General features: G+C 20.5%; 1 pseudogene across 1 annotated transcript; it reads right to left on the bottom strand.

Annotated features, from left to right (window-relative positions):
• Positions 1 to 21,219: 21,219 nt before the first annotated feature.
• Positions 21,220 to 21,967, bottom strand: LOC115896130 (annotated as a pseudogene). Its single transcript, XR_004056085.1, has one exon. The product of XR_004056085.1 is annotated as a 40S ribosomal protein S2 pseudogene (transcript).
• Between the last annotated feature and the right edge of the window lie 6 nt (positions 21,968 to 21,973).

Genomic DNA, 21,973 nt, shown 5'->3' with positions numbered 1-21,973 from the left:
GGCCTATAAGAGGGTTATATCTATTTAATGACCGTATTTTATCTCTATTATATCTACATTTTATACCTATATCCATTATCTATTATATCATATTTTATACATGTATCTATCATTTCTATTATTCTATATTTAATACCTATTCTATTGTATCTATTATGTCTTATTTTATACCTATATCATATTTATTTTGTCTATAATTTATACCTATATCTATTATGTCTATATATTATACCTGTATATATCATATCTATTATGTCTATATTCTATACCTATATCTGTTATATCTATTATGTCTATATTTTATACCTATATCTATTGTATCTATTATGTCTATATTTTATCTATAACTATTAGATCTAATGTATCGTATTTTATACCTCTATCTATTATGTCTATATTTTATACCTTATCTATTAAATCAATTATGTCTATATTTTATCTTATACCTATATATCTATTATATCTAATTTTATACCTGTATTTATTATGTCTATATTTTATACCTATATCTATCATATCTATTATGTCTATATTTTTATACCTATATCTATTATATCTATTATGTCTATATTTTCTACCTATATCTATTATATATATTATGTCTATATTTTATAACTATATCGATTATATCTATTATATCTAATTTTATACCTATATCTACTTTTATCTATTATCTATATTATTTACGTGTATCTATATATCATTTATGTCTATATTGTACGTATATCTATCATGTCTATTATGTCATATTGTATAGCTATCTATTATATCTATTATGTCTGCATTTTATAACTATATCTCTTATGTCATTATTTCTATATTTATATCTCTATATATTATCTATATTTTATACCTATATCTATTAACTATTTTTATACCTATGTTTCTTAATCTATGTTTAATACCTATATCTACTATATCTATTAGATTTATATTTTATGACTACATCTATGATATCTATATTTTATACCTATACCTATTATATCTATTACGTCTATATTTTATGACTATATCAATTATATCTATATTTTGTACATGTATCTAATATCTATTATATCCATATTTATACCTATATTATAACCATATTTTATACCATATACATATATCTATGTTTTTTACGTATATCAATTATATCTATTATATTTAATTTTTCTATAGTTAATATCTATTATATCTATATTTTCTACTATATCTATTATATCTATTGTCTATATTTTATACCTTTATCTATTATATCTATTTTTTATACGTATATCAATTATATCAATTATATGTATATTTTATACTTATATCTATTATATCTATACTTTATACCTGTACCTATTCTATCTATTATGTCTATATTTTATACCTATATTTTTATATCTATTATGTCTATATTTTATACCTATATCTATTATATCGATTATGTCTATATTTATACCTCTAGCTATTATATCTATTTTGTCTATATTTTTATACTTATCTATTATATCTATTTTATATCTATATTGTTTTACCTATATCTATTATATCCATTATGACTATATTTTGTACCTATATCTATTATGTCTATATTGTATACCTGTATCTATTATCTATTTATCTATGTTTTATAACGATATCTATTATATCTATTATGTCTATGTTTTATAACGATATCTATTATATCTATTATGTCTGTATTTTTACCTCTATCTATTATATCTGTTATATCCATATTTTATACCTATATCTATTATATCTATATTTTGTACCTGTATCTATTATATCTACTATGTCTCTGTATGTCTATGTTTTATAACGATATCTATTATCTATTATGTCGATATTTTATACCCATATCTATTATATCTATTATGTCTATATTTTATACGTATATCTATTATATCTATTATGTCTAAATATTGTACCTATACTATTATGTCTATATTTTACCTATATCTATTATAACAATTATGTCTATATTTTATATCTATATCTGTTATAGCTATTATGTCTATATTTATACCTATATCTATTATATCTGTTATATCTATATTTTATACCTATAATCTATTATAACCATATTTTATACCTATATACATTATATCTATGTTTTTTATACCTATCAATAATATCTATTATATTATATTTTTTCTAATTATATCTATAATGTCTATATTTTACCTATATCTATTATATCTTCTGTCTATATTTTATACCTGTATCTATTATATCTATTGCTTATATGTATATCAATTATATCTATTATATCTATGTTTTATACTTATATCTATTATATCAATATTTTATACCTGTATCTTTTATATCTATTATGTCTATATTTTATACCTATATCTAGTGTATCTATTTTTTCTATGTTTTATAGCTAAACCTATTATGTCTATTTTGTTTATATTTTAAACCTATATGTATTATATCTATATTTTATACCTATATCTACTATATCTACTATGACTATATTTTATACCTATATCTACTATAACTCTTATGTCTTTTTTTATACCTATATCCATTACATCTATTATGTGGATATTTTATGCCTATATCTATTATGTCTATATTTAATATGTATATCTATTAATCTACTATGTCTTATTTTATACCTATATATATTCTATCTATTATGTCTATATTTACACACCTATATCTATTAGACCTATTATGTCTGTATCTATTAATCTATTATGTCTGTATTTTAAAGCTATATCTATTATGTCTATATTTTATACCTCTCTCTATTATATGTATTATGTTTATATTTTATACCTATATCTATTATATCTATTATGTCTATATTTTATACCTATGTCTATTACATCTACTTTGTCTATAATTTATACCTATATCTATAGTATCTATTATGTCTGTATTTTATACCTATATCTATTATATCTATTATGTCTATATTTATACTTATATCTATATCTATTATGTCTCTATGTATCCCTATATCTATTATATCTATTATGTCTATATTTGATACCTATATCTATTATATCTATTATGTCCATATTTTATACCTATATCTATTATAACTATATTTTATACCGATATGAATTATATCTGTATTTTATACCTCTATCTATTATTTCTATTATGTTTATATTTTATAATATATCTATTATATCTATATTTTATAACTATATCTTTTATATCTATTATATCTATATTTCATACCTATATCTAATATCTCTATTTTTTTACTATATCTATACCAATTATATCTGAATTTTATACCTATATCTATTATATTTTTATATGTATATTTTATACCTTTATCTATTATGTCCATTATATCTCTATTTTATACCTCTAGTTATTATAACTGTACTTTATACCTATATCTCTTATGTCCATTATGCCTATATTTATACCTCTATTATACCTATGTCTATTATGTCTACATTTTATAAATATATCTGTTATATCTATTATGTCTATATTTTATAACTATATCTATTATCTTTTATGTCTGTATTTTATACCTATACCTATTATGTCTATATTTTCTACCTATATCTATTATAACTATTATCTCTATATTGTATAACTATATCTGTTGTATGTATCCTGTCTATATTTTATACATATATCTATTATGTATATATTTTATACCTATATCTGTTATATCTATTATGTCTATATTTTTTACCTATATCTATTAAGTCTATATTTTATACCTATGTCTATTATATGTATTATGACTATGTTTTATACGTATATATATCATATGTATGATGTCTATATTTTATACCTATATCGATTATATCTATTATATCTATATTGTATACCTATATCTAGTTTATCTATTATATCTATATTATTTACGTGTATCCAATTTATCTATTATGTCTATATTTTGTACCTATATCTATTATGTCTATTATGTCTATATTGTATACCTATATCTATTATATCTATTATGTCTGTATTTTATAACTCTATCTGTTATGTCTATTATGTCTATATTTTATACCTCTATTACATCTATATTTTATACCTATATCTATTATGTCTATATTTCATACCTACATTTTTATAACACTTATGTCTATGTATTATACTTATATCTATTATCTATTATATCTATATTTTATACCGATATCTATTATACTATTGTCTATATTTTATACCTATATCTATTATATCTACTATGTCTATATTTTACACCTATATCTATTATATCTATTAAGTCTATTACTTATACCCATCTCTATTATATCTATTATGTTTATATTTTATACCTATATCTATAATATCTATGTCTATATTTTATACCTATATCGATTTTGTCTATATTTTTACCTATTTTAATTATGTCTGTATTTTATTCCTATATCTATTATATTCTTATGTCTATATTTTACCTATATCACTTATATCTCTTTTGTCTATCTTTTATACCTATATCTATTATATCTATTATGTCTATATTTTATACCTATATCTCTTATATCTATTATGTCTATATTTTATATGTATATCGATAATATCTATTATATCTATATTTTATACCAATATCTATTATATCTATTACGTCTATATTTTATTCCCATCCCTATTATATCTATTATGTTTATATTTTATACCCATATCTATTATATCCATGTCTATATTTTATACCTATATCTATTTGTCTATATTTTGTACCTATATCTATTAAATCTATTATGTCTATATTTTATATCTATCTATTATGTCTATATTTTGTACCTATAACTATTATATCTATTTTGTCTATATTTATACCTATCTACTATATCTATATATTATACCTATATCTATTATATCTATTATGTCTGTATTTTACACCTATATCTATTATATCTATTATGTCTCTATTTTATACCTATATCTATTATATCTATTGTGTCTATATTTTATACCTATATCTTTTATATCTGTATTTTATACCTATATCTATTATATCTATTATGTCCATAGTTTATACCTATACGCATTAATGTCTATATTTTGTACCTATATCTATTATATATATTATGTCTCTATTTTATACCTATATCTATTATATCCATTAGGTATGTATTTTATACCTATATCTATTATATCTATTAATGTCTTCATTTTAAACCTATACCTATTATATCTTTTATGTCTATATTTCATGCCTATATCTATTATAACCATTATGGTCTATATTTTGTACCTCTATCTATTATGTTATATTTTATAACTTAATCATTATAATTATTATGTTATATTTGATACCTATATCTATTATATCTATTATGTCTATATTTTATAGCTATTTTCTATTATATCTATTATGTCTATATTTAATACCTATATCTATTATGTCTATATTTAATACACTGTATCTATTATATCTATTATGTCTGTATGTTATACCTATATTTATTATGTCTATATTTTATACCTATATCTATTATATCTATTATGTCTGTATTTTATATCTATATCTATTATATTTATTATGTCTATATCTTATACATATATCTATTACATCTATTATGTCTATATTTTATATCTATATCTATTATATCTATTATGTCTATATCTTATACATATATCTATTATATCTATTATGTCTATATTTAATACCTATATCTATTATATGTATTACGTCTTTGATGTAAATCTCTACCTATTATACCAATTATGTCGATATTTCATACCTACATCTATTATAACCATTATGTCTGGTATTTTATACCTATATCTATTTTGTCAATATTTTATACCTATATCTATGATAATTGTTATGTCTATATTTGATACATATATCTATTATATCTATTATGTATATATTTTAAACCTATTTCTATTATATCTATTATATCTAAATTTAATACCAATATCTATTATGTGTATATTTTATAACCCATATCTATTATATCTATTATGTCTATATTTAATACCTATATCTATTATATCTATTATGTCTATATTTTATACCCATATCTATTATGTCTATATTTGATACCTATATCTATTATATCAATTATGTCTATGTATTACACACCTATATCTATTATATCGATTATGTCTATATTTTATACCTATATCTATTATATCTATTATGTCATATTTTATACCTATATCTTTTATATCCATTTTGTCTATATTTTATACCTATTTCATTATGTCTATATTTTATTCCTATATCTATTATATCTATTATGTCTATATTTTAATATCTGTATCTATATGATCTATTATGTCTATATTTTATACCTATATCTATTATATCGATAATGTCTATATCTTATACATATATTATATCTATTATGTCTATATTTTATACCTATATCTATTATATCTATATGTCTATATCTTATACATCTATCTATTATGTAATTATGTGTATATTTTATACCTATATCTGTTATGACTATATTTCATACCTATAATTTTATACCAGTTATGTCTATATTTTATAACTGTATCAATATACCTATAATGTTTATATATTATACCTATATCTATTATATCGATTATGTCTATATTTTATGCCTATATCTATTATATATTATGTCTATATTTTATAACCAATATCTGTTATATCTATTTTGTCTGTATTTTATACGTATATCTATTATGTCTATATTTTATATTTATATCTATTATATTTATTATGTCTGTATTAATACCTATATCTATTATATCAATTATGTCTATATTTTATACATATACATATTATATCTTTTATGTCTTTATTTCATACGGATATCTATTATATCGATTTGTCTATATCTTATACATATATCTATTATATAGATTATGTCTGTATTTTATACCTGTATCTATTATATCTACTATGTCTATATTTTATACCTATATTATAATCTATTGTCTATATTTTATACTTATATCTATTATGTCTATATTTATACCTGTATCTATTATGTCTATATTTATACCTATATCTATTATATCTATTATGTCTGTATTTTATACCTATATCTATTCTGCCTGTATTTTATAACCTATATCTTTTATATCTATTATGTCTGTATTTTATACCGATATCTATTATACCTATTAATGTCTATATTGCATACCTATATCTATTATATCTATATTTTAACTATATCTGTTATATCTATTATGTCTATATTTGATTCCAATATCTATTAGATCTATTATGTCTATATCTATTTTATCTATTATGTCTATATTTTATACCTATATCTATTATATCTATTATGTCTATATTTATACCTATATCTATATCTTTATGTCTATATTTTATACCTATACCTCTTATGTCTATATTTTATACCTATATCTATGTCTATATTTCATACCTATATTTATTATATCTTTTATGTCTATATTTTATACCTATATCTATTATGGTCTAATATTTTATAACAATATCTATTATTTCTATATTTAATATCTATATCTATTATATCTCTTTATGGCTGTATTTTATACCTGTATCTATTATGACTATATTTTATACCTATATCTATTATATCTATTATGTCTGCATTTTATATCTATATCTATAATATCTATTATGTTTATATTATATACCTATATCTATTATATCTATTATACCATACTTTATAACTATATCTATTATATCTATTATGTCTCTATTTTATACCTATATCTATTATGCCCATATTTCATAGCTAGATCTATTATATCTATTATATCTATGTTTAATGTCTCTATCAATTATATATATATTTTATATGTATAACTATTATATCTATTATATCTATACTTTATACCTATATCTATTATATCTATATTTATAACTATATCTATTATATCTAGTTATGGCTATATTTTATACCGATATCTATTATATCTATTAGGTCTATATTTTATACCTATATCTATTATAACTGTTATGTCTATATTTTATAGGTATATCTATTAGGTCTATATTTTCTACCTATATCTATTATGTCTGTATTTTATACGATTATATATTATGTCTTTATTTATACCTATGTATATTATATCTTTATGTCTATATTTTATAACCTATAATCTATTATATCTATTATGTCTACATTTTACACCTATATCTATTATATCTATTATGTCTACATTTTATACCTATATCTATTATATATATTAAGTCTATATTTTATACTTATATATGATATATCTATTATTCTATATTTATACCTATACTATTATAACTATTATGTCTATATTTTAGAACTATATCTCTATATCAATGATGTATATATTTTATACCTATATCTATTATGTCTATATTTTATACCTCTATCTATTCTAATTATATCTATATTTTCTATCTATATCTATTTTGTCCATATTTATATACCTATATCTATTATATCGATGATGGTGTATATTTTATACCTATATGTATTATTTATTTTAGTCTACATTTTATCCCTGTATGTATTATATCTATAATGTCTACATTTTATAACTTTATGTATTATATTTATTATGTGTATATTTATACCTATATCTATTATATCAATTAATTCCTGTATTTTAAACCTATATCTATTCTGTCTATATTTTATACCTATATCTATTATATCTATTATGTCTATATTTTATAGGTATACCTGTTATATATATTATGTCTATATTTTATACCTATATCTATTATATCTATTATGTCTATATTTATACCTATATCTAGTATATCTATTATGTCTACATTTTATACCTATATCTATTATATCTATGATGTCTATATTTTATACCTATATGTACTATATCTTTATGTCTATATTTTATACTTTTATCTCTTATATCTCTTATGTCTATATTTTATACCTATATTTGTTTTATCTATTATGTCTATATTTTTTAGCTTCATCTATTATATCTATTATGTCTCTATTTTATACCTATATCTATTATATCTATTATGTCTATATTTTATAACTATATCTATTATATCTATTATGTCTATATATTATACCTATATATTATATTTATTATATCTATTTTTTATACCTATATCTTTTATTTTTAATTTTATACCTATATGTATGTCTATATTGTCTATATTTTATACCTATATATAATCTGTCTATATTTTATACCTATATCTATTATATCTATTATGTCTGTATTTTATACTTATATCTATTATATCTCTTATGTCTATATTTGATACCTATATCTGTTATATCTAGTATGTCTATATTTTATTCCTATAATCTATTATGTCTATATTTTATACCTATATTTATTATATCTATTATGTCTATATTTTATACCTATATCTATTATATCTATTATGTCTGTGTTTTATAACTATATCTATTATATCTATTATATCAATATTCTATAACTACATCTATTATAACTATATTTTATCCCTATATATTATATCTAAATTTTATACTGTATCTCTTATATTTATTATATTTATGTTTTATAATTTTATCTATTATATCTAAATTTTATATCTGTATCTATTATATCTATTATATCTATATTTTATACCGATATATATTGTATCTATATTTTATACGTATATCTATTATATCCATTATATCTATATATTGTGGCCTATATCTATTTTATCTATATTTATATCTCTATCTATTATATCTATTATGTCTATATTTTATACCTATATCTGTCATATCTATTATGTCTGTATTTTATGCCTGTATCTATTATATCTATATTTTCTACCTATATATATTATATCTATTATATCCATATTTTATACTATATCTATTATATCTATATTTCACACCTATATCTATGATATCTATTATGTCTATATTTTATACCTGTATCTATTATGTCTATTTTTCATACCTATATCTATTATATCCACTATGTGTATATTTTATAGGTATATGTATTGTATCTATTATGTCTATATTTTTTACCAATACCTACTATACCTATTATGTCTATATTTTATAACTACATTTTTTATATTTATATTTGATACCTATATCTATTTTTTCTGTTACATTTATATTTTATAACTATTATATCTATTATGTTTATATTTTTACCCATATCTATTATGTCTATATTTTATACCTATATCTATTATATCTATTATATTTATATTTTATACCTATTTCTATTATAACTATATTTTATATCTGTATCTATTGCATGTCTATTTTATACCTATATCCATTATATCTATTATTTTATTTTTTATAATTATATCTATTATATCTATATTTTATTCCTTTATCTATTATATGTATTATATCTTTATTTTATACCTATACCTATTATATCTATATTTTATACCTGTATCAATTATAACTATTATATTTATATTTTATACGTATATCTATTATATGTATATTTTATACCTATATCTAATATATTTATTTTATCTATATTTCATACCTAAATCTATTTTATCTATATTTTATACCTATATCCATTGTATCCATTATGTCTATATTTTATACCAGTATCTATTACATCTATTATGTATATACTTCATACCTATATCTATTATATCTATTCTGTCTACATTTTGTACCTGTATGTATTATATCTATTATGTCTATATTTTATACCTATATCGATTATATCTATTATTTCTATATTTATACCTATATCTATTGTATCTATTATTTCTATATTTTATACCTATATCTATTATATATATATTTTAGTACCTATATCCATTATATCTATTATATCTATATTTTGTACCAATACCTGTATCTATGATATCCATATTTTTATACTATATCTATTATATATATTACAATCCATATTTTATACCTATATCTGTTTATCTATTATCTTTATTGATACCTTTATCTATTATGTCCATATTTTATAACTATATCTATGGTATCTATTATGTCTATATTTTATACCTATATCTATTATTTTTAATATTTGATACCTATATCTATTATATCTATTTTCTATATTTTTATCTCTATATGTATTATCTATATTTTAAAACCAATATCTATTATATCTATTATGTCTATATTTTATACCTATATCTATTATATCTTTATGTCTACATTTTATACCTATATCTATTATATCTATGATGTCTTTATTTTATACTTATATCTATTATATCTATTATGTCCATATTTTATAACTCTATCTATCATATCTCTTAAGTCTATATTTTATACCTATATTCATTATATCTATTATGTCTTTATTTATACCTATATCTATTATATCTATTATGTCTATATTTTATACGTATATCTATGATATATATCATGTCTATATTTTATACCTATATCTATTACATCTATTATGTCTATATTTTATACCTATGTCTATTATATCTATTATGTCTATATTTTATATCCTTATCTATTACATCTATTATGTCTATATTTTATACATATATATATTATATCTTTTATATCTATTTTTTGTACCTATATGTATTTTATCTTTATTTTATACCTATATCTATATCTATGTGTCTATATTTCACAGCGATATCTGTTATACCTATATTTATACCTATATCTATTATATCCATAATATCAATATTTTATACCTATATCTATATCTCTTATATCTTTATTTTATATCTATATCTATTATACCTATTATATCTGTATTTTATACCTATATCTATTATATCTATTGTGTCTATATTTTATACCTATATGTATTATATCTATTTATCTATATTTATACCTATGTCTATTATATCAATTATGTCTATATTTTATACCTAAATCTATTATATCTATTATGTCTATATTTTATAACTATATCTGTTTTAGCTATTATGTCTATATTTTATACCTACATCTATTTTATCCATATTTTATACCTATATCTATTATAACCATATTTTATACCTATATACATTTTATCTATGTTTTCTACCTATATCAATGATATCTATTATATTTATATTTTTTATAATTATATCTATTATATCTATATTTTCTACCAATATCTATTATATCTATGGTCTGTATTTTATACCTGTATCTATTATATATATTTTTATACGTATATCTGTTATAACTATTATATGTATATTTTATGCTTATATATATTATATCCATATGATATACCTGTGTCTATTATATCTATTATGTGTATATTTTATACCTATAACTAATATATCTATTATTTCTATATTTATTCCTTTATCTATTATTTCTATTAGGTCTAATATTATACCTATATTTATTATGTCTATATTTTATCCTATATCTATTGTGTCTATGTTTAATACCCCTATCTATTATATCTTTTATGTCTATATTTTATAGCGATATCATTGTATCTATTATGTCTATGTTTATTCCTATGTCTATTACATCTGTTGTGTCTATATTTATACCTATATCTATAATATCTATTATGTCTGTATTTCATACCTATATCTATCATATCTATTATGTCTATTTTTATACCTATATCTATTATGTCTATATTTTATACCTATATCTATTATATCTCTTACGGGCTATATTTATAACCTATATTTATTGTATCTATTTTGTCTATATTTTATACCTATATCTATTATAACTGTTATGTGTATATTATATAGGTATATCTATTATGTCTATATTTTAATACCTTTATCTATGATGTCCTGTATTTATTCCTATATCTATTATGTCTTATTTATACCTACATCTATTATATATATTATTTCTAATATTTTAACCTATATCTATTATTACTATATTTTATACCTATATCTATAATGTCTACATTTTACACCTTTATCTATTATATCTATTATTTCTATATTTTATACCTATATCTTTTATGTCTATTTTTTATACCTATATCTATTATATCTATTATGTCTAGATTTTATATAACTGTCATTTTATCTATTATGTCTATATTGTATACCTATATCTAATATATCTATTATGTTTATATTTACGCCTATACCTATTATATCTATTATGTCTATATCTATGATATATTTTATGTCTATATTTTATACCTTTATCTATTATATCTATTTTTTTCTGTATTTATATACGTTTATCTCTTATATCTATATTTATATACCCGTATCTAGTATATCTATTATGTCTATATTTTATAACTATATCTATTATATCTATTATGTCAATATTTTCTACCTACATCTGTTATATCTATTATGTCTGTATTGCATACCTATATCTATTATATCTATTATGTCTATATTTTATACCTCTCTCTATGATATCTATTATGTCCATATTTTATACCGATACCTATTTGTCTTTTTTTTTTTTTTTTTTTTGTTTTTTTTTGAGACGGAGTCTCGCTCTGTCGCCCGGGCTGGAGTGCAGTGGCCGGATCTCAGCTCACTGCAAGCTCCGCCTCCCGGGTTTACGCCAATCTCCTGCCTCAGCCTCCGAGTAGCTGAGACTAAAGACGCCCGCCAACTCACCCCTGCTAGTTTTTTGTATTTTTTTGTAGAGACGGGGTTCACCATAGTTGCCAGGATGGTCTCGATCTTCTGACCTCGTGATCCGCCCGTCTCGGCCTCCCAAGCTCTTGGATTACAGGCTTGAGCCACCGCGCCCGCCCTATACCTATTATGTCTATACTTTATATCTATATCTATTATATCTACTATGTCTATATTTTATTCGTATGTGTACTATATATATTATGTCTATTTATTATACCTTTATCTATTCTATCTTTTACGTTTATATTTCATACGAATATCTATTATATCTATATATTATACCTGTATCTATTATATGTATTATGTCTATATTTTATACCTATGTCTTTTATACCTATAATGTATATATTTTATCCCTATATCTCGTATATCTATTATGTCTGTATTTCATACCTATATCTATTATATCCATTTTATCTATATTTTATACCTGTATCTATTATTTCTATATTTTATACCTATATCTATTATATCTACTATGTCTATATTTCATACGTATATCTATTATATCTATTATGTCTATATTTTATTCCTGTGTCTATAATATCTATTATGTCTATATTTTATACCTCTATCTATTATATCTATTATGTCTATATTTTAACTGTATCTGTTATAATCTATTTTGTCTATTTCATACCAATATCTATTATGTCTTTATTCATACCTAATCTATTATATCTATTATGTCTATATTTTATACCTATATGTATTATATCTATTATGTCTGTATTTCATACCTATATCTATTATATTATTATATTTATATTTATAATTATATCTATTATATCTATATTTTATACCTGTATCTTATTATAACTATTATATCTATATTTTATATCTATATCTATTTTATTCTATATTTTATACTTATGCCTATTATATCTATTATGTCTATATTTTATACCTATGTCTATTATATCTATTATGTCTATAATGTATGCCTATACTTATTATATCTATTATGTCTACATTTTATACATCTCCTCCATTGAATCTATTATGTCTATATTTTATACCTATATCTATTATGTCAATTACGTGTATATTTTAAAACCTGATATTTTATATCTATATTTTATGCCTATATCAATTATATCTATATTTATACGTATATCTATTATATCTATTATATCTATATTTTATACCTATATCTATTATATCTATATTTCATACCTTTATCTATATATCCATTATGTCTGTATTTTACTCCTATATCTATTAGGTCTATATTTTATACCTAGTATGTATTATATCTATTATGTCTATATTTTATACCTATATCTATTAATATCTATTCTGTCTATACTTATACCTATAAATATTATAAGCTATTATGTTTATATTTTATACCTATATCTATTATATCTTTATGTCTATATTTTATGCCTATATTTATTATGTCTATATTTTATACCTATGTTTATTATATGTATTATGTCTATATTTTATACCTATAGGTATTATATCTCTTATGTCTATATTTTATACTTATATCTATATCTATTATGACTATATTTTCTACCTATATCTATTATGTCCTCTGTTTTAAACCTATATCTATTATATCTTTTATGTCTATATTTTATACCTATCTATTATCATTATTATGTCTATATTTTACCTCTAGCAATAGTATCTGTAATGTCTATAATTTATACATCTATCTATTATGTCTATTATGTCTTCTTTTGTAACTCATGCATTATATATTATGTCTACATTTTATACTTATAGTTATATCTATTGTGTCTATATTTATACCTATATCTATTATACCTATTATGTCTATATTTTATACCTATATCTCTTATATCTATTATGTCTATATTTTACCTCTATATATCTACTATGTCTATAATTTATACATCTATCTATTATGTCTATTATGTCTATATTTATACCATCTATTATATCTATTATGTCTATATTTTATACCTCTACTTATATCTATTGTGTCGATATTTTATACCGCTATTATATCTATTATGTCTATATTTTATACCTTTATCTATTATCTATTATGTCTGTATCATTTATATCTATTATGTCTATATTTTATACCTATATCTGTTTAATCTATTATGTCTATATTTTATACTTCTATTATGTCTATTATATCTATATTTTATAACTATATTTATTATATCTATTATGATTATATTTTATACATATATCTATTATGTCTATATTTTTCCTATATCATATATATTATGTGTATATTTATACCTATATCTATTATATATATCATATATATTTTATACCCATATCTATTATATCTATTATGGCTATATTTTATACCTATATCTATTTTATCTATTATTTTATTTTATACCTCCATCTATTATATCTATTGTGTCTATACTTTATACATATTCATTATGTCCATATTTTATATCTTTTCTTTATCTATTATGTCTATATGTTATACTTCTATCTTTATATCTATTATATCTGTATTTATGCCTATATCTATTATTTCTATATTTTTTACCTATATATATATATATTATGTCTATATTTTATACCTATATCTATTATGTCGTATTTTATACCTATATCTATTATATCTATGATATCTGTATTTTATAACTGTCTATTATATCTATTATATCTATATTTATACCTATATCTATTATATCTATTATGTCTATATTAATACCTATATCTATTATATCTATTATGTCTATATTTTATACCTCTATCTATTATATCTACTATGTCTATATTTTATATCAATATCTATTATGTCTATAATTTATACCTATATCGATTATATCTATTGTGTCTATATTTTATACCTATATCTATTATGTCTATTATGTCTATATTCTTCCTATATCTGTTATATCTATTATGTCTATATTTTATACCTATATCTATTATATCTATTATGTCTAAATATTATAACTATATCTATTATGTCTATATTTAGACCAATATTTATTATGTCTCTATTTCATACCTAACTCTATTTTATCTATTATGTCTATATTTTATACCTATATCTATTATATCTATTATGTCTACATTTTATACCTATATCTTTTATGTCTTTATTTTATACCTATATCTATTATATCTAATATGTCTATGTTTTATAGCTATTTCTATTATATCTATTATGTCTTTATTTTATACCTATATCTATGAAATCATTATGTCTCTATTGTATACCTATATTTGTTATATCAATTATGTCTGTTTTTTACCTATATCTATTATATCTATTATGTCTATATTGTACACCTATATCTTTTGTATGTATTATGTTTATATTTTATACCGATATCTATTATATCTATTATGTCTCTACTTTATACCTATATTTATGTCTATATTTATACCTGTATCGATTATATTTATTATGTCTATATTTGAACTATATCTATTATACCTCTTATGTCTATATTTATACCTATATCGATAATATCTATATTTTATCTATATCTATTATATTTATTATATCTATATTTTATACCTATATCTATATATCTGTTATGATATATTATATACCTATATCTATTATGTCTCTGTTTTATACCTATATTATATCTATTATGCCTGTATTTTATACCCCTATTATATCTGTTATATCTATATTTTATACCTATATCTATTATGTCTATATTATATACCTATATGTATTATATTTTTATGTCTATATTTTATAAGTACATATTGTATCTATTATGGCTATGTTTTATACCTATATCTGTTAGGTAGATATTTTATACCTGTATCTATTATATCAATTATGTCTATATTTTACACCTATATCTCTTATATCTATTATGTCTATATTTATACTCTGTCTATTATATATTATATCTGTATTTTATGCTATATCTATAATGTCTATATTTTATAATTATATATATTATATCTATTATGTCTATTTTATACCTATATCTATTATGTCTATATTTTATACCTATATCTGTTATGTCTATATTTTATACCTATATCTATTATGTCTCTATTTAATACCTATATCTATTATATCTATTATGTCTCTATTTTATACGTATATCTTTATATCTATTATGTCTATATTTTATACCTGTATCTACTATATCTATTTTGTCTATGTCTATTCGTATTATGTCTGTATTTTATACCTATATCTATTATATCTATTGTCTATATATTATACCTATATCTATTATGTCTATAGTTTATACCTATAACTATTATATTTATTATGTCTATATTTTATACCTATATTGTATCTATGATGTCTACATTTATACCTATATCTATTATATCTATTAAGTCTATGTTTTATACCTATATCTATTATATCTATTATGTCTATATTTTATACCTATATCTATTATATCTATTATGTCTATATTTTATCCCTCTATTATAATTATTATGTGTATATTTCATAACTCTATCAATTATATCTATTATGTCTATATTTTATACCTCTATTATATCTATTATGCCTATATTTCATACCTATATCTATTATATCTATTATGTCTATATTTTATATCTATATCCATTATGTCTTATGTCTATATTTTATACCTATATATTATATCCATTATGTCTATATGGTATACCTATATCTATTAAGTCTATATTTTATACCTATTTTTATTATATCTATTCTGTCTATGTATTATACCTATATCTATTATGTCTATATTTTTATACCTATATCTGTTATGTCTATATTTTATACCTATATCTATTATGTCGATATTTAATATATATATCTATTATATGTATTATGTCTATACTTTATAACTATATTATATATATTAGTATATATTTTATACCGATAGCTATTATATCTATTTTGTCTATATCTATGTATTATGTCTATATTTTGTAACTGTATCTATTATATCTATTGTCTATATTTTATACCACTATCTATTATATCCATTATGTCTATATTTCATAACTATTATCTATTATCCATTATGTCTATTCTATGTACCTATATCTACTATGTCATATTTTATACCTATATATTATAATTATTATGTCTATATTTGATACCTATATCTATTATATCTATTATGTCTATATTTTATACTGTATCTGTTATATCTCTTATGTCATATTTTATACCTATATATATCTATTATGCTATATTTTATACCTATATCTATTATATCTGCTATGTCTATATTTACACCTACATTATTATATCTATTACGTCTATATTTTATAACCATCTCTATTAATCTATTATATTATATTTATACCTATATCTATTATGTCTATGTCTAATTTTATACCTATATCTATTTTGTCTATATTTTATACCTATGTCTATTATGTCTATTTTATACAAATATCTATTTTATCTGTTATGTCTATATTTTATACCTATATCTATTTTATCTATTATGTCTATATTTATACTATACCTATAAATCTATTATGTCTATATTTATACCTATATCTGTTATGTCTGTATTTTATACCTATAGCTATTATACCTATGTATCTATTAGTCTATATTTTATACCTATATCTGTATATCATTTTGTCTGTATTTTATACGTATATCTATTATCTGTATTTTTACTTATATCTCTTATATCTATATGTCTATTTTATACCTATATCTATATATTAATCTATTATGTCTATATTTTATACCTATACTATTATATCTATTTTGTCTATAGTATATCTATATCTATTATATCTATTATGTTTATTTTTATACCTATAATATTATATCTATATGTCTATATTTTATACCTATATCTATTATATTATATTTATATCTATACTAATGTCTTTATTTTATACCTATAACTATTATATCTATTTGTTTATATTTATACCTTATCTATTGTATCTATTATGTCTATATTTTATACCTATAATTAATATCTAATATGTCTATATTTTATACCTATATCTATTATGTCTATATATATCTCTATCTATTATGTTTATATTTGTTCCTGTATCTATTATATCTATTATGTCTATATTTTATACCTACAATTATATATCAAATTCTATATTTTTATACCTATATCTATATGCTTTTATATCAAACTCTAATAATTATGTCTATATTTATACCATATTTATATCTATTTTGTCTAGATTTATATATATTTCTATATATCTATATTTTATTCCTAATCTATATCTATTAGTCTATATTTTATACTCTATCTATTATATCTATTATGTCTATATTTTATACCTATATCTATTATATCGATTATGTCTATATCTATACCTATATCTATTATATCTATTATGTCTATATTTATACCTATATTTTATATCTATTTGTCTGTATTTATACCTATTTCAATTATGTGTATTTTATTCCTTTATCTATTATATCTATATGTCTATATTTTACACCTATATCTATTATATCTATTATGTCTATATTTTATTCCTATATCTATTATATCTATTTGTCTGTATTTTATACCTATATCTATTATATCGATTATGTCTATATCTTATACCTATATCTATTATATATATTATGTTCCATATATTATACTTATATCTATTATATCTATTATGTCTATGTTTAATCTATATCTTTATATCTATTTTGTCTATATTTTATTCCTATTTCAATTATGTCTATATTTATTCCTATATCGATTATGTGTATATGTCTACATTTTATAGCTATATCCATTATATCTATTATGTCTATATTTCATGCCTATATCTATTATAACCATTATGTCTATATTTTCTACCTATATCTATGATGTCTATATTTTATACCTATATGTATTATAATTATTATGTCTATATTTGATCCGTGTATCTATTTTATCTATTATGTCTTATTTTATACCTATATCTATAATGTCTATATTTTATACCTATGTCTATTATATCTATTATGTCTGTATTTTATACCTATATCTATTATATCTATTATGTCTATATTTTATACCTATATCTATTATATACTATGTCTATTTTACACCTATATCTATTATATCTCTACGTCTATATTTATACCCATCTCATATATCTATTATGTTTATATTTTATACCTATATCTATTATATCTATGTCTATATTTATACCTATATCTACTATGTCTATATTTTTATACCGATATCTATTATGTCTATGTTTCATACCTATATTGATCATACCTATGTCTATATTTCATACCTATATCTCTTATAACCATTATGTCTATATTTTATACCTGTATCTATTGTGTCTACATTTTATACCTATATCTATTATAATTTTTATGTCTATATTTGATACGTATATAAATTATATCTATTATGTCTATATTTTATACCTATTTCTATTATATTTATTATGTCTATATTTTATACCAATATCTATAATGTCTATATTTGTTACCTATATCTGTTATATCTATTATGTCTATATTTTTTACCTATATCTATTATATCTATTGTGTCTATATTTTATCCCTATATCTCTTATATCCATTATGTCTATATTTTATACCTATATGTATTATATCTACTATGTCTATATTTATGCCTATATCTATTATATCTATTATGTCTGTATTTTATACCTACATCTATTATATCTGTTAGTCTAAATATTATACCTAATCTATTATGTCTATATTTCGTACCTATATCTATTATAACCATTATGTCTATATTTGTACCTATATCTAATATGTCTATTTTATACCTATATCTATTATGTCTATATTTTATATCTGTAACTATTATATCTGTCTATATTTTATACCTAATCTATTGTATATATTGTATCTATATCTTTTGTATCTATTGTATCTATTGTATCTATTATGTCTATATCTATTGTATATCTATTGTATATACATATCTATTGTATCTATTATGTCTATATCTTTTTTTTTTTTAACAAGCTTAATTCACTTTATTTTTCTCGTATAAAAAGCCTGTGTTGTAGCCACAGCTGGAGCCTGGGTCCGCTGCACGGAGACTCTGGTGTGGGTCTTGACAAGGTGGTCAGTGAATTCCTGATAAGTAGACTTGGTAAACACAGTCTCCTTCCACAGGTTAGGGGTCAGGTAGCTGTAGGTCTTAGAGATGGCATCAAAGGTGGCCTTGGCGAAGTTGCCCAGGGTGGCATTGCAGCCCGGGCTGAGGTGTAGCAGTCATCAATACCAGCCATCATGAGCAGCTTCTTGGGCACAGGTGCTGAGACGATACCAGTGCCCCTGGGTGCAGGGATGAGGCGCACCAGCACAGAGCCACAGCGGCCTGTCACCTTGCAAGGGACGGTGTGGGGCTTGCCGATCTTGTTCCCCCAGTAGCCTCTGCGCACCGGGACAATGGAGAGTTTGGCCAGGATGATGGCCCCACGGATGGCGGTGGCCACCTCCTTGGAGCACTTAACACCCAGGCCGACGTGGCCATTGTAGTCCCCGATAGCAACAAACGCCTTGAACCTGGTGCGCTGACCAGCACGGGTCTGCTTCTGCACCGGCATAATCTTCAAAACCTCATCTTTGAGAGAGGCCCCCAAGAAAAAGTCAATGATCTCAGATTCCTTAATGGGCAGAGAGAAGAGGTAGATCTCCTCCAGGGACCTGATCTTCATGTCCTTGACCAAGCGGCCCAGCTTGGTGACGGACATCCACTCCTTATCCTCGGCCTTGCCTCCGCGAGC

Source organism: Rhinopithecus roxellana, unplaced genomic scaffold (assembly GCF_007565055.1).
Source record: "Rhinopithecus roxellana isolate Shanxi Qingling unplaced genomic scaffold, ASM756505v1 contig5249, whole genome shotgun sequence".
NCBI classification, from domain to species: Eukaryota; Metazoa; Chordata; class Mammalia; order Primates; family Cercopithecidae; genus Rhinopithecus; species Rhinopithecus roxellana.
The sequence above is the reverse complement of the archived record's forward strand: the minus strand, read 5'-3'. Positions and strand labels throughout refer to the sequence as shown.